The sequence below is a fragment of the Physeter macrocephalus genome, chromosome 14, assembly GCF_002837175.3.
Source record: "Physeter macrocephalus isolate SW-GA chromosome 14, ASM283717v5, whole genome shotgun sequence".
Taxonomy (NCBI): Eukaryota; Metazoa; Chordata; class Mammalia; order Artiodactyla; family Physeteridae; genus Physeter; species Physeter macrocephalus.
Window position 1 is genome coordinate 44,302,404 of NC_041227.1, and position 13,114 is coordinate 44,315,517.

At 46.3% G+C, this 13,114-nt stretch overlaps 1 protein-coding gene across 1 annotated transcript in view; it reads right to left on the minus strand.

Moving 5' to 3' along the window:
- CFAP61 (cilia and flagella associated protein 61) overlaps nucleotides 1–13,114 on the minus strand; it is a 259,559-nt gene that overhangs the window by 119,910 nt on the left and 126,535 nt on the right. The gene's annotated exons all lie outside the window — the stretch shown is intronic.

The following is a 13,114-nucleotide window of genomic DNA, read 5'->3' on the forward strand; positions in this document are numbered from 1 at the left end:
TATATGTATATGTATAGCTGATTCACTTTGTTATAAAGCAGAAACTAACACACCATTGTAAAGCAATTATACTCCAATAAAGATGTTAAAAATATACATATATGTATGTTTATAATATAGAATTTGAATGTCTTAATAATTAGGTAAGGAATCAGACAAATATACGAAATGATTGGTGATAAGTTTATACTCTCAGGATTTTTGTTAAGTGAAAAAAGTTGTATTGCTAATTGTTTCTGCTTGCTAAAAAAAAGGTTTACAGAAAATGTGTCAGGTGTCATCTGTCTGAACATTATTTGATTCAAGAAAGAGGACTTCAGGCCATCCTTCCATTTCCATCCCAGATCTGGGACATGTGCTTTACCAGGATGCATGAACAGTTGATATTTAGCCACAGGCTTAAAAATATTTTGCATTTAATATCCCAGAAGTAGACTGGAATCCACCCTTATTCACATAGAAGCAACTTACAAATATATGGCAAAGAGTTTCTATGGCATAGAGTTATTTCCTCAGCGTGAGAAGCAAGTCTGGGAAAAACTGTTTGTATGAAATCAACATTCTAGCAACAAGGTCAGTCTGACTTGTTGACGGAGAAGGCAGCTGGATACATGGAGTGATTCTGAGGGCACCAGGATTATCCATCCAGAATCCCGATGCCTCATATTCCTCCATCAAAACTTTAACACAGACCTTAATTCAACAATTTCAATCCAACAGATACTTACCGAGCATCTCCCATGTGCCAAGCACTGGCCTCAGCACTGAGGTAAGAATGAGGCACAGCTCCTGTCTTTAAGGAATTCTCATTAGGTCAGGAGACAGACATGCAAACAAATAAAATGCAGCAGTGTATCAGGAAGCTATGGCTGTGTAACAAACCAGTCCAAGATTGAGTGGATTAAAAGAACAAGTTTTCACTGAACTCATGATGGCAGGGAAGTCAGGAAGGTCTTCTTGGAGAAAATGACAGCTGAGCTGGGTTTAGAAGGATCCTTCCCAGGTGGGCGAGGGAGAGAACAGCCTTCTGGATAGGAGGAAAAGCCAGTGCAAGGGTCTGGAAGGGTGACACGTCCCACTGAAGAACAAATTAGCCTCTACACGTGCATTTTCAGATGATGTCCTGAGTAGGCAGAGTGGTCCTACGTGGGCCACCCGGGACGCAGACATAGAGGGGCTGCATGGGGAGGAGCAGGGTCAGGAGAGACCCTGGCATCTCCGGGCACAGAGCACAATGGGAACTTTCTGCTCCCCCCGGGAACAAGCTGTTTGCTCAGGTCAGGTCCCTGGCTATTTGCACTGCTGGTTTAGGCCTCGGGTTCATTTGCCAGGAAAATGACAGCAGTGGAAAAAGAACTCATTTTCCTGAGAACTCCTGTCCACGTGAGTGGTAGTCTATAGATACAACTTTTCAATCAGGCTGTCTCCCCGCAGCCGTTTCTTTATTTTCACTCCTGGATCTTTTCAACACACACTTGCACATCCTGTAAGCAGGGCTCCACTGTTCACGTCTAAGGTGTGCCTTCATGCACACTTTTAGTCTTTCAATCAGGCTTGGTATTTCTGTCGACCTCCAACTGTATCTCAACTGCTGCTCTGAAGAAATTAAGCACATCATCTCTTTCACCTCGATGCAAACAACAGTTTGTACTCTCTTGCACACGCCTTGACATTTCTGCACACCTAAGTGAAAGCTTTCGTGTGAGCAACACACAACGACTCTTGCGAAAGAATAAGCCTTTCTGAAAATTCCTATGGAGAGCGCTAAGGCTGAAAACAAAGTTCAAAGGACCTTGATCAGAATCCGTGGGCCAGCCTCTTAGTTCGAGGGAAGGATGTGCAGGGGGGGAAAGAAACAAACCCAGCTTATTTTTAAATTGAAATTAAAAGAGAGCTTGGTAGAGAGCGAAGCAGGAACCACAACAGGAAGGAAGCTGTCCACCATAAACGGGAGTGGCCAGAGCTGCACAAAGGTGGGGACACGTGTGAATAAAACACGGAGGCTAACTTCAGCCACGCAGATATTTCACATCAGATCAGGGAAAGCAAAAGCCTTGTTCCGCTCCTCGTTCTTATGAAAAGAAGAGCTCACTGCACAGAGGACATCGGTATAGAAGATTTCTACTTCTGTCCTTCCCCTCTTTCTTTGAATCCATTCCTGAGGATTTTGACAGCACTTTTGAGAGACACTAATTCCACGCTCTCAATGGAAACTTTCCCATCATAGTAAGATAGTATTTTAAATATCTGAAGTTACACCACACACACACACACACGCACACATACACACACACGCACAGCAATAACAATCCTGCTGTAATTAATTAGCACAAAAGGCCAGGCCAGGCCTGGAGGGCTTAAAAGGGGAGCTGGCTTGCCGCTCCTGTGGGAACCACCCATGGGATGGCAGGTGTCACTGGCAGGGTGTCTGAGTCTCCACGTATCAAATCAAGCAGAAGACCTGGGGAAAATGTCCCCCTTTACTCACTCTGCTGTGTATTCAAACACAAAGTATAAAAACAACAACAACTAAAATGGCTCTTGGTGGGGCGGAAAGGCAGAGGCAAGCGTATTGCTCTGTCTTTACACCTGTGCACGGCTGACATCACGCTTCAGTGCAAAGACAGGCCCAGAACTTTTCATTTGTCGCATGCACATCAGCGGTAAACAGCCCCAGCGTTCGTGTTAATGACACCATCTGTCGGCTCCCATAACTGTGTAGCGTTCGGCTTCCAAACAAGATGTAATGGCAGCAACACATGAAACCCACTGACATTTACAGTAAGGAAATTTATTATCCGCCGTCGGTTTGTATAAATGTGTTTGCATGACTGCTGGGGCTATAAAATCATCACCTTTGCCAGGCAAGAGAAGGTGCAATAAATAATGGATTTTAAGCCATGCATGTACTACCAAATCATTAAACATTTATCACTCAGGCACAATAACATCTTAAGCAACAGTTACCACTTGAAAAATTAATGCCACTTTTGCGGGTTAAATGAAAACCATTTAGTCTAAGCTTTAATGATGTTCAATGTGGTTTGGTATAGAATACAGGGATTTTTAAATTTTTTAGTTGAGCATGATATATGCATGCAAATAACTCTTTTATAATAATTTTCTCTTGAGAAACAACCAGTCTATGCTCTTTTGTTTAAAAAAAATACTCAAAAATATAAACTGAAATGTTTCTTGAAAAAGAAATCAATATTAAAACCTTTTCAAACTAGAAATGACAAAAGAAAGGTTCAAATGGCATTCTTCCCTTTGAAATCCTTAATGGATTGGTCAGTTATGATTGCAATTAAATCATTTTAATTTAGAATTAAGGAAACAAGTAAATATAAAGTCAAAACCAACCAAATCCCTTGAGTAATCGACCCACATTTGTCCCCATTACTTAGTCCTTTAAAATACTCTCCCCACAGGGTGCCCGGTAATTTTTTCCTTTTTTCTTGTTCTATGGGTATCCATGGCTTTAAAAAAAAAATCCATGGAAATAACAATTCAAAATACAGATAGATTGGGCGATGGTTACTGGCTTTATGGAGGACTCATCAAAGAATACTGTTGGATTCAAAGGAACAAAGAGAGACAAAGGTGGGAACGAGTTACTTGTTTTCTTCCTAGACACGGAACAGTGAAGGTGGGGAGCCCCTGGCTGCCCTGACACAAGCCTCCCGGCAGGCGGGAGGGGGACCAGCAGACCCAGCCTGGACCGAGGCTCTGTCACGGGATACTCCGAGGAGGATGGATCCTTGAAATAACACCATGTCGACACGTAAAATGATCACTTATCAAGAGGAAACAGAGGAAGCTCTGTTTTTAGTGAACAGCACTGTTTTGTTTTGTTTTTTTTTAAATAGTTTTAGGCAGAAGTCAAGAGATGACTGAACTAGAGATTTCTAGCTCAGTTTGTGAGTCCGGCTTAACTCCTTGGTGAGAGCTGACGTGTAGGTTTACAGGCCCGCGTGACAGGCGGGTTTCCCTGTCCACTCTCCCCGCCCCTGCAGGCGCAGCCCCAGCACAGGAGGCAGAGGAGGGCATCCCTGTAGCAGGGGGACCAGGCAGGGCAGGAGAGTCAGGATGCCCTCGTGGGAGCCCTGCTCCCATCACTGAAACCGTGGAAGGACTTCAGTGTCAGGATTTCAACGCCTTCATCCCCAGGGCTGACTGTCATCTCAGTGGCTCCTGGGGTCACCCCTCTGAGCGCTCTAGGATTGAAATCCCAGGTTTTGTTAAGTGAGTCTGGGAGGCGGCTTCCTCGATTGCCAGGGAGAGCCATCCGTCCTTTGATGGAGGACTTCAGAGCCCAGCCTGGGCAGACAGAGGGGTGGGGGGCCACTCGACGTCCCCTGCTGTCCTAAGTACCTGGCGAGGCACGCCACATGTGGAAGTAGCCCAATTCCATGCACACGCCCACGAGTCTCTCCCGCACAAAGGAACCACTCCAGCCACTAACTCCGGTGAGCTTATGTGGACATGAACCTCAACCACCGGGACTGTTGTCCTATTATGATGTAACATGTATTGCTTAAGCCTTGCCGTCCAGACAAACGCACCAAGTGGGGGATTCTTCTCAAGCAGTGTTCCTATCCAATATCCTGTGAAAGCACCACACACTCGTCCTGTCCTTCCATCTGTCACTAATTAATTTAAATACTTCCTAGAGTTCTAGCTGTTATATCGCATGTTCTGGAAATGATTCTCAGGGCTCTCTCAGGGGCTGAGGATGGATGAAAGACCAAGAAGGCCTTGCTCTTTTCTTTCAAAGTGGCATTGGTGACTCTAGTTCTTGATTAATCACTCTGCCTCTGCACAAGTGTGTGCATGTGTATGTGTGTGTGTGTGACGGATAGAGAGAGAGACAGAGAGACACAGGGAGAGCGTGCAGCATGACAAAAACAGTTCTCCTGAGGGTGTGACACAAGGAGACAGCCTGAATGCAACTGTGAAACGAAAAAAAACAGTTAACAATGAAGAAAGAGAAACAAAAAGCAATTCAACAGATGCATGTCATTTTTACTCTGCAGCGAGGATCAGTTTTTTTTGTTAATTATATCACCTCTTCTTTCCTTATATTGATAATTACATAATTACATGAAACAGATGGGTGACAGAATGCACCCAGATGGTGAGAATGTAAACAAGCTTACCAATCACTTATTCTTGAGCATATTATAAAGAATTATTTAATAATACATAGATTTCTATACTCTGCACATCTGTTAAATAGAGCCTTCAAAATAGCAGTTACTTTGTCATTTTTTCATACCCAGATACAACGCCCTCCTAGGAATTCATGGGAGGCCAACTGCCATCCAGGTAAAATATTTAACCTTTTCCAAACAGTTGGCCATGTGAAATTCTAAACTCTTATCTGAGTCCATGGGTTTCCCCTGCTCCTTTTAAAAATAGAAATAATCATTTCAAGGGGAGTTACAATCCCACATAGCTCTAGTTCTGCTTTGAGCAAGCTATGGAAGATTGAAAAGGAAAGGAGGGAACATAATTGGAAATGTTTCCACTGCATCTGATGGACTTCTGGAACTAAATTCTTTTAAAATAACCATGAACTAGGAGTCAAAGCATCAGTGCTGCATCATTGGGCGTGTGTCCACGGGGCTCAGGGCCAGGCTGCAGTCTGTGGGTGTAAAGAAAGAAGAGAAACCTTCCTGGCCCTCACACCACCCCTCTGCCCCATCAGTTCAGGCCTCTGCTTAAATGACCCTCACCGGCATCTCCCTCCAGCCCCGCCTGGGTTTTCTTCTTGCCCCACCTGGCACAGAGCATCCTTTTCCGTCTGTCCCTTGTCTACCTCCCCACTGGACACAGGCACCAGGGCAGCAGGATTTGTCCACTTTCTTATTGCTGCAGCCCCAGTGCTCAGAACAGGCCCTCCACATGGTCAGCACACAATAAACACTGATGGAACAAATGACATAAATTAACTGTCCACCTCCAAGCTTCCCAACCATCCTTGCAGGACGGACCTGGGCCCGAGGTTCAGACAGGAGCTGGGGCATTGGGTCCTGTCCACGCAGGGGCAGGGGTGACTCTGGGAAAGGTGGGTCCACACTGTGGTGTGCATCAGAGTTGGGACAAAGAACACAACACCGGGACAAGTGATGCCGTGGGTAGAGAAGCGGGCTCAGGCTCCAAGTGGGGAGGACCTGGACAGGGGAGGCTGGTGAAGAACAGAACTCAGAATTAGGCTGTGGTCACCCACTGCGCTCTTGGAGTTGACTAGGTGTAGACATGCTTGGAATTCGGGCACTTCTCTAGGGATGGTGATTGTGGGGGGGGCGGTGTGTGTGTGCGAGAGAGAGAGAGAGAGAGAGAGAGAGAGAGAGAGAGAGAGAATGAGAATGAGAGAGAGGGAGGTTGGTTCATAAGCAGCATTTGAGAAGACTTGGGTTTGAAACCTAACTATGTGCTTTATCAATAAGGAGAGTTTCTAGACCATGGGTGGTTGTTGGGATTAAATGTACTAATTCTTATAAGGAATATAGAAGAGTGTCTTTCACACATAACACATGACAAATGTTAACTATTATTCACATTTCTCTTTACTTTACTTGGTTGTTCTTACTTTTAGCATATTTTTTTTATTTTGAAAAGAAATATAATGAGACTAATTGAATAGTCTCATTCAATTACACAGTGCTTTGTTATGTTTTATTTTGCAAAGTCAATAATATTCAGAAAAAAACTTTAATTCTCCAGCGCAAGCACTAAACACAACTAGTTTTGTTTGTATATATTTCCTGTTTTTGTCCTATGCATGCATATTTCTAGAAAGTTGAAGTAAACCCATAGTTAAATAACACACACACACGTGCACACACACACACACACAAATGCATTTGATTACTCAGGGCCTGGAGATTCTTCTGGAATCTGAGCTTGGCGAGATGCAGCCCCCATCTGCTCTCCGGTGGGCGTGAGTCCCCTGAGGGCAGGCCAGCTGGGAAGGAGAAGCCCCGGTCATCTCTCCTGGTGTTCAGGGGAACCCGGGTCTCAGCGTGGCTGCCCTGAGTGGAGTCAAGGGTTCTCGGGCTCCAAGCAGCATCCCCCGGAGCAGACAGCTCTCAGGGAGCAGGACACAGCGAGAGGCGAGATGGCGGGGACAACCCCACGAGGGGTAAGTCAGGCGCCTCCACCTGAGAAGTCAAAGGGGAGGGAAAGCCAAGGGCCGGGGCAGATGTGAGCCCAGCCGCCGAAACTCCTTCCGCCTCTGGCACTTGCTCCCCTCTCTGGGGTGAATCAGATCACCGGCGTATGTATTTGTCTGTCTGTAGCCTCGGTCCTACCAACCCAGAGTGACCCAAGACCCAGGGGGTGGGGAGGGAGGCCATCTAGTAACAAAATTAAAATAGTTGTCAATTGTACATAATTCCGTGGGACAGACCATCAGGTCAGACAGCAGGTCAGGCCATCTTTGTGACCTGCTCACAAATTGTAACTTGTGAAAGATAATAATACCCGGCTCACTTTTAAAAATCAGCAATCACCTCTGGTTTCACAGAGGCACCATACTGAGGTGAAATCGGGGTGCTTTTGGCCAGCAGAGCTTCACTATGGTGACCAGAAAGTGCTGCCTGAGCCTGACTCCCTGGAAGCACGGCTCCTTTTGGTTAAATACATAAACTACCATAAAACCCTCGATTATAACAACTACCGTGGTGATCATTTCAATGCATTGAATTATATTTAAAAAAGAAACCAAAACAAACAAAAGCTAGGACATGATTGAAGATCGCCAAGGCAGGAGCCAGGGTATAGTGTGTAATTCTCGGTTATCACCACAGGTCCCCAGCCCTGTAGGGCGGGAGCCGGCCGCACGGTGGCCGAATCATGTTTGATATCGCGAAGAAGCAGCCATAAAATCCTTTCTGGCTCCCACGCTTCTTCCACACCATATTTATTCTCTTTTTTTTTTCTCCCCTGTTTTTAAGTCATGCTTTTTGTTTTCTTCTTGCTTATTAAGTTGGTTACTATGGAGATCATGACATCAGTAATCTTGACTAAGCTTAATGGTCTTGAGGCAACATACGGGGTAAAGGTTTTTATTCTTCCTGAAAGAGGTTCAACCCCAGACAAGAGCAACAGCCTGAGGTCTGAGGCCTTCAAGCTGCTTCTCTGACAGGGGAGGGCACAGGGGGGAGGGCACATGATGGGGGAGGGCACACGATGGGGGAGAACACACCACGGGGGAGGGCACACGATGGCGGAGGGCACACCATGGGGGTGGGCAGAGCACTGGGGAGGGCACATCATGGGGGAGGGCACAGCAGCTCCCCAGCCATGCGGCCAGAATGGGCAGGAAGGCCACCCCCCCAGATACCCGGCACTTCAGTTTCCAAGGCTCATTTAATCCTTTGCCTCCGGTGAACACAAATGCCATTTTCCCTTCAGATTCAGTGAGTGTGTAAATAATGATAAATAAACTCAGACAGCTTTATGAAAATTACTAAAATGTGGAAGACTTTTAATGCACCTGTGCTCAATTTGAATGTAAAACCTCCCTAGGCTCTTGGTCTGTTTGGTATTATTCCTAGTCTTTCACATCTTTCAAGAAAGCATATCCTACATTGTTTCCACTAGAATTTATTAACAATATGCACCATCTAAAAACTTTCACAAAAAGACCTAAAAGTTAGACTTATGCACTTTCTAGTACAGGCATCTATTGACATAAAATCACGTCGTAACTAAGGGGCTATGCTTGTATAACTCCTCCAGGGGCTAGAGGGAGTGGGCCAGCCCCGCGAGGAGCCTGCTGCGTCTGCAGTCCGTGTGTACAGCACTGTCATCATCATAGTCAGCTACTGTTTTATATTAACAGATGCAATTCATTCCTGCCAAGTCCCCAGCCCCTCCTGACCCTCAAGCGGCAGCCAGGAGACACCAGCCGTCGTACACACGTGCTTCTCCATTTCGAGGCAGAGGGCAGGTTGAGAGGCTTTTGGGCCTCATGAGAGCCTGACTTCTGAGTCCCAAAAATCAGAGTTGATGCCTCAAACAACAGATTTCAGAAGAACACGTGGTGATGGCTGTTGAGTCTGTTGTCCCAAGACCAGATGAGGAGGCCAGTCGGAGGGAGAGAGAGAGAGATAAATGCAGCCCACCCTCTCCTTCCCTCAGTGAAGGCCGCAAAGCGGAAGGAGAGGGCAGGATCCCCAAGGGGGTTCTGGAGAACATGGAGGGTAGAGAGGCCTGAGCCTCATGGGGACGCCTGGCTGCCTCTCCCGAGAAGGTGGAGCTGCTTGAGGGTGGAGCCAGGGCAAGAGAGGATGAGGCCAGCCAGGAGCTTTCCGAAGCCCGGATGGTGCGGGATGGAGGGAGGGAGGGAGGGAGAGAGAGGGCATGCATGCTCCAGAACCTGAGTCCTGACCCGAAGAGGGGACCCCACTGCGAGCCCTGAGGGCTGGCTGGGAGCCTGGATACCAAAATGAGGGACTGCTGAAGACAGGCTGAAGCTCTGAAAATGAGTGGATGCCTGTGAGAAGGGAACACTCCTGAATGGACTCCATTTAAATGGTAAATGGCTAAATGTGCCTGGAATCAATGGAGATTCTTTGTCCTCCTGTCAGGTGGAATGGAGGCTCCAAGCAGAGATTCAGCTGAGTTAAAGGAAAACGGGGAAATGAAAGGCTGTTGGCCACTTGCACACCTGATTATCTGCTTAAAAATCCACATCTCATTGTAGTATATGTATATACAATGGAATACTACTCAGCCATAAAAAAGAATGAAATAATGCCATTTGCAGCAACATGGATGGACCTAGAGATTATCATACTAAGTGAAGTAACTCAGAAAGAGAAAGACAAACACCATATGATATCAGTTATATATGGAATCTAAAATATGACACAAATGAACTTATCTAAGACACAGAAACAGACTCACAGACATAGAGAATAGACTTGTGGTTGCCAAGAGGAAGGGGGTGGGGAAGGGATGGATTGGGAGTTTGGGATTGGCAGATGCAAAGTATTATATATAGAACGGATAAACAACAAGGTCCTACTGTATAGCACAGGGAACTATATTCAGTATCCTGGGACAAACCATAATGGAAAAGAAAAAAAATGAATTAAAAAAAATCTACATCTCACAATAAAAGAGAGGGTTCCTCACGCTGGCAGTTTATTTAGATAACGCAAACACACTGCAAGGAGAAATCATCTTTTAAAGTTGGGAATCACAAGCTTTCATTTTCAAATTCTACAACGTTATCCCTTTTGATTAAAGAGATAGTAGCTTTACCTTTAACCTAGCAGAACCGTTTCTAGGAATTTACTGAAATGAACTCATGATGAATGTACTCAAAAAAAATAAGGATGGACATCGTGGCATTGTTTATAATGATAAAAATTTGTCAAAAACATTAGGGAACTGGCTACAAGCAGCAGTGGTAGCTCTCGGGATCTGGCATCCCTACACTGTGTCCCGGCGCCTCAGCCCAGCAGCTGCTCGGCCTGGGGAAGCTGATGTCACCAAGGACATGTGAAGCAGGAAGACAAAGGATGCTGCATTCCACAGGAGCTGCTCTCGTGAAAATGGGAAAGCAGGTGGGCAAGCACTGGTTAAGTGACTTTTAAACCCCTCATTCACAATGAAGATACAAAAGTGTTGGAAGAATGGAGAGAAGAGGATTTTTCTGGAAATTTCCTCTATGAGAACTGTTGATGTGCTGTGGGCCGCATGCCACTCCACCCCTAGGAGGAGGGGTGTGGGGGTGTCTCATCCTTCAAGTCACAAGACGAGGGTTTGGGAGCCTCCGAGACCCTGGAGTGAGTTCCCACAGTTAGCGGACACAGCACAGTGGCATGTGGTTCCCACCCATATTGATGAAACTGATGAGCCGGCCAGCTGCTGGAAGGCCGGAGGGAAGGTGGCCGTGCTGGGTGCATCTGCTGACCAGACAGCCTGGGCTTTTATCGGAGGTCCTTCCCGTAGGGCCGCCTCCAGGGGCAAATCAGACTCCGGCCGCAGAGCTGGAGGGTGCATTGCCTGCCTTATGGGATGCAGGTGGGAGGCTGAGGCACAGGAATCTCTAAAGAAGCTCCAAGCACATGCATGAGAAGAGCCGCCCGGCCCACGGGGCAGGAGCCATCCTCTGACACATGCCTGCTCTCCCAACTGTCCTTCCCCGCCCTGGTCCCAATTCCAGAAGGACTGGAAATATAGCTAAACAAGAACAAGAAACCAACAGGCTTTCTTTCCAAAAGCTAAATGATAATAAGCTAAATAGATGCTAAGCAGAGGGCATAGTGAGTTAGAAAGAGCAAGGAGGCCCCGCCCTCCTTCCCCAGCTACAGGCTTCAGTGGGGATATGGGGAAGAGAGACTCTAATCTTTAGATGACGACTGAATTTGAGTTTTGATTATTACACAAAATAAAACTGGACATTTTACGGAATTAAGACCATGTTTTGTGATTTGGAGTGACCCACTGTAACTACCTAAAACTGACCAGAAAAGTCACAGGACTTGCCCACTCTCTGTCTGGGTCCATGGGAAACCCGGCCCCGGGGATCGTATTCTCAGGGTGACTGATGGGAGACAGAGACCAAGGGGCCTCATGATTATTCCCACAAGTCCTGCTGGATTAATGTTCAGTTACATAACCAAACCTCTCCTAACCTCAGTTTCCCCCACTGCAAAATGGAGAAAGTAACACATAAACTTCTCTGATAATGTGGCAAGATAATCCAAGTGGGCACATAACACAGAGCCTGGCACAGAGGACAAGGCCACCCAAACGACGCTCTAGAATACACAGTGACACGCAAGATGTTCACAACATCGGAAGTGAAAATGCTTGTTTCAAAACACTATGTGCTGAAAAGATGCTCAACATCACTAATTATGAGATATGCAAATCAAAACTACAATGAGGTATCACCTCACACCAGTTACAATGGGCATCATCAGAAAATCTACAAACAACAAATTCTGGAGAGGGTGTGGAGAAAAGCGAACCCTATTGCACTGTTGGTGGGAATGTACATTGATACAGCCACTATGGAGAACTGTATGGAGGTTCCTTAAAAAACTAAAAATAGAATTACCATACCACCCAGCAGTCCCACTACTGGGCATATACCCAGAGAAAACCATAATTCAAAAAGACACATGCGGGCTTCCCTGGTGGCACAGTGGTTGAGAGTCCGCCTGCCGATGCAAGGGACACGGGTTCGTGCCCCGGTCCGGGAAGATCCCACATGACGCGGAGTGGCTAGGCCCGTGAGCCATGGCCGCTGAGCCTGTGCGTCCGGAGCCTGTGCTCCGCAACGGGAGAGGCCACAACAGTGAGAGGCGCGCGTACCGCAAAATAAATAAATAAATAAATAAAAATAGATGTAGAGAACAAACGTATGGACACCAAGGGGGGAAAACCGCAGTGGGGTGGGGATGGTGGTAAAAAAAACAAAAAAACACTACGTGCGTATGACCCCATATTTAATTGCATGTATTTTTTTTCACAGAAAATAATCTAGAAGTAAAAACACCAAAATATTAAGAAAGGTAATCTATAGAGGATTGCAGGTTTCATCCATTTTCTCTTTACTTCTTTTTCCCCTAAAATTTCTACCATCAATATGCACTGCTTTTGTAACCACATATATTATTTTAATCAAAGGGAAAGATGTAACTTCCCTAGTGGGCATCTGCAGCTCTAATTGTCCCCTTTGTCATTTTATATCCCCAGCTCCTTTAAAATACACAAAGCAAAGCTTCCTGTTGGCGGGCGTGTTTTTCCTCCCTGAAGGCGGATTCTGAAGAAGCCACTTAGCTGCGAAGGCCAGCTCCTGCCTGGTAGCTCGGGTCCACCCGGGAGCCTTGCTGGCCCGTGGCGTCCAGAGCTCTGCAGCCAGCAGCTGGTGCATCCCGAGGCCCTTCTGGACCTCCGCGGCCTTCATTACCCTGGCTCTGCAGGGAACAGAATGCATTTTTCCCCCTACTGGGTTGTGGCGAGAACCCCATCAGCATCTAAGAAAGCCTCAGAATTTTTTTTTTTTTCTGTTGGTAGCTGTTTTAAAAGCAATAACATTATTAAAGGTGGGCTGAAGCGATGGACGTGCTGGTGTGAAAAACAG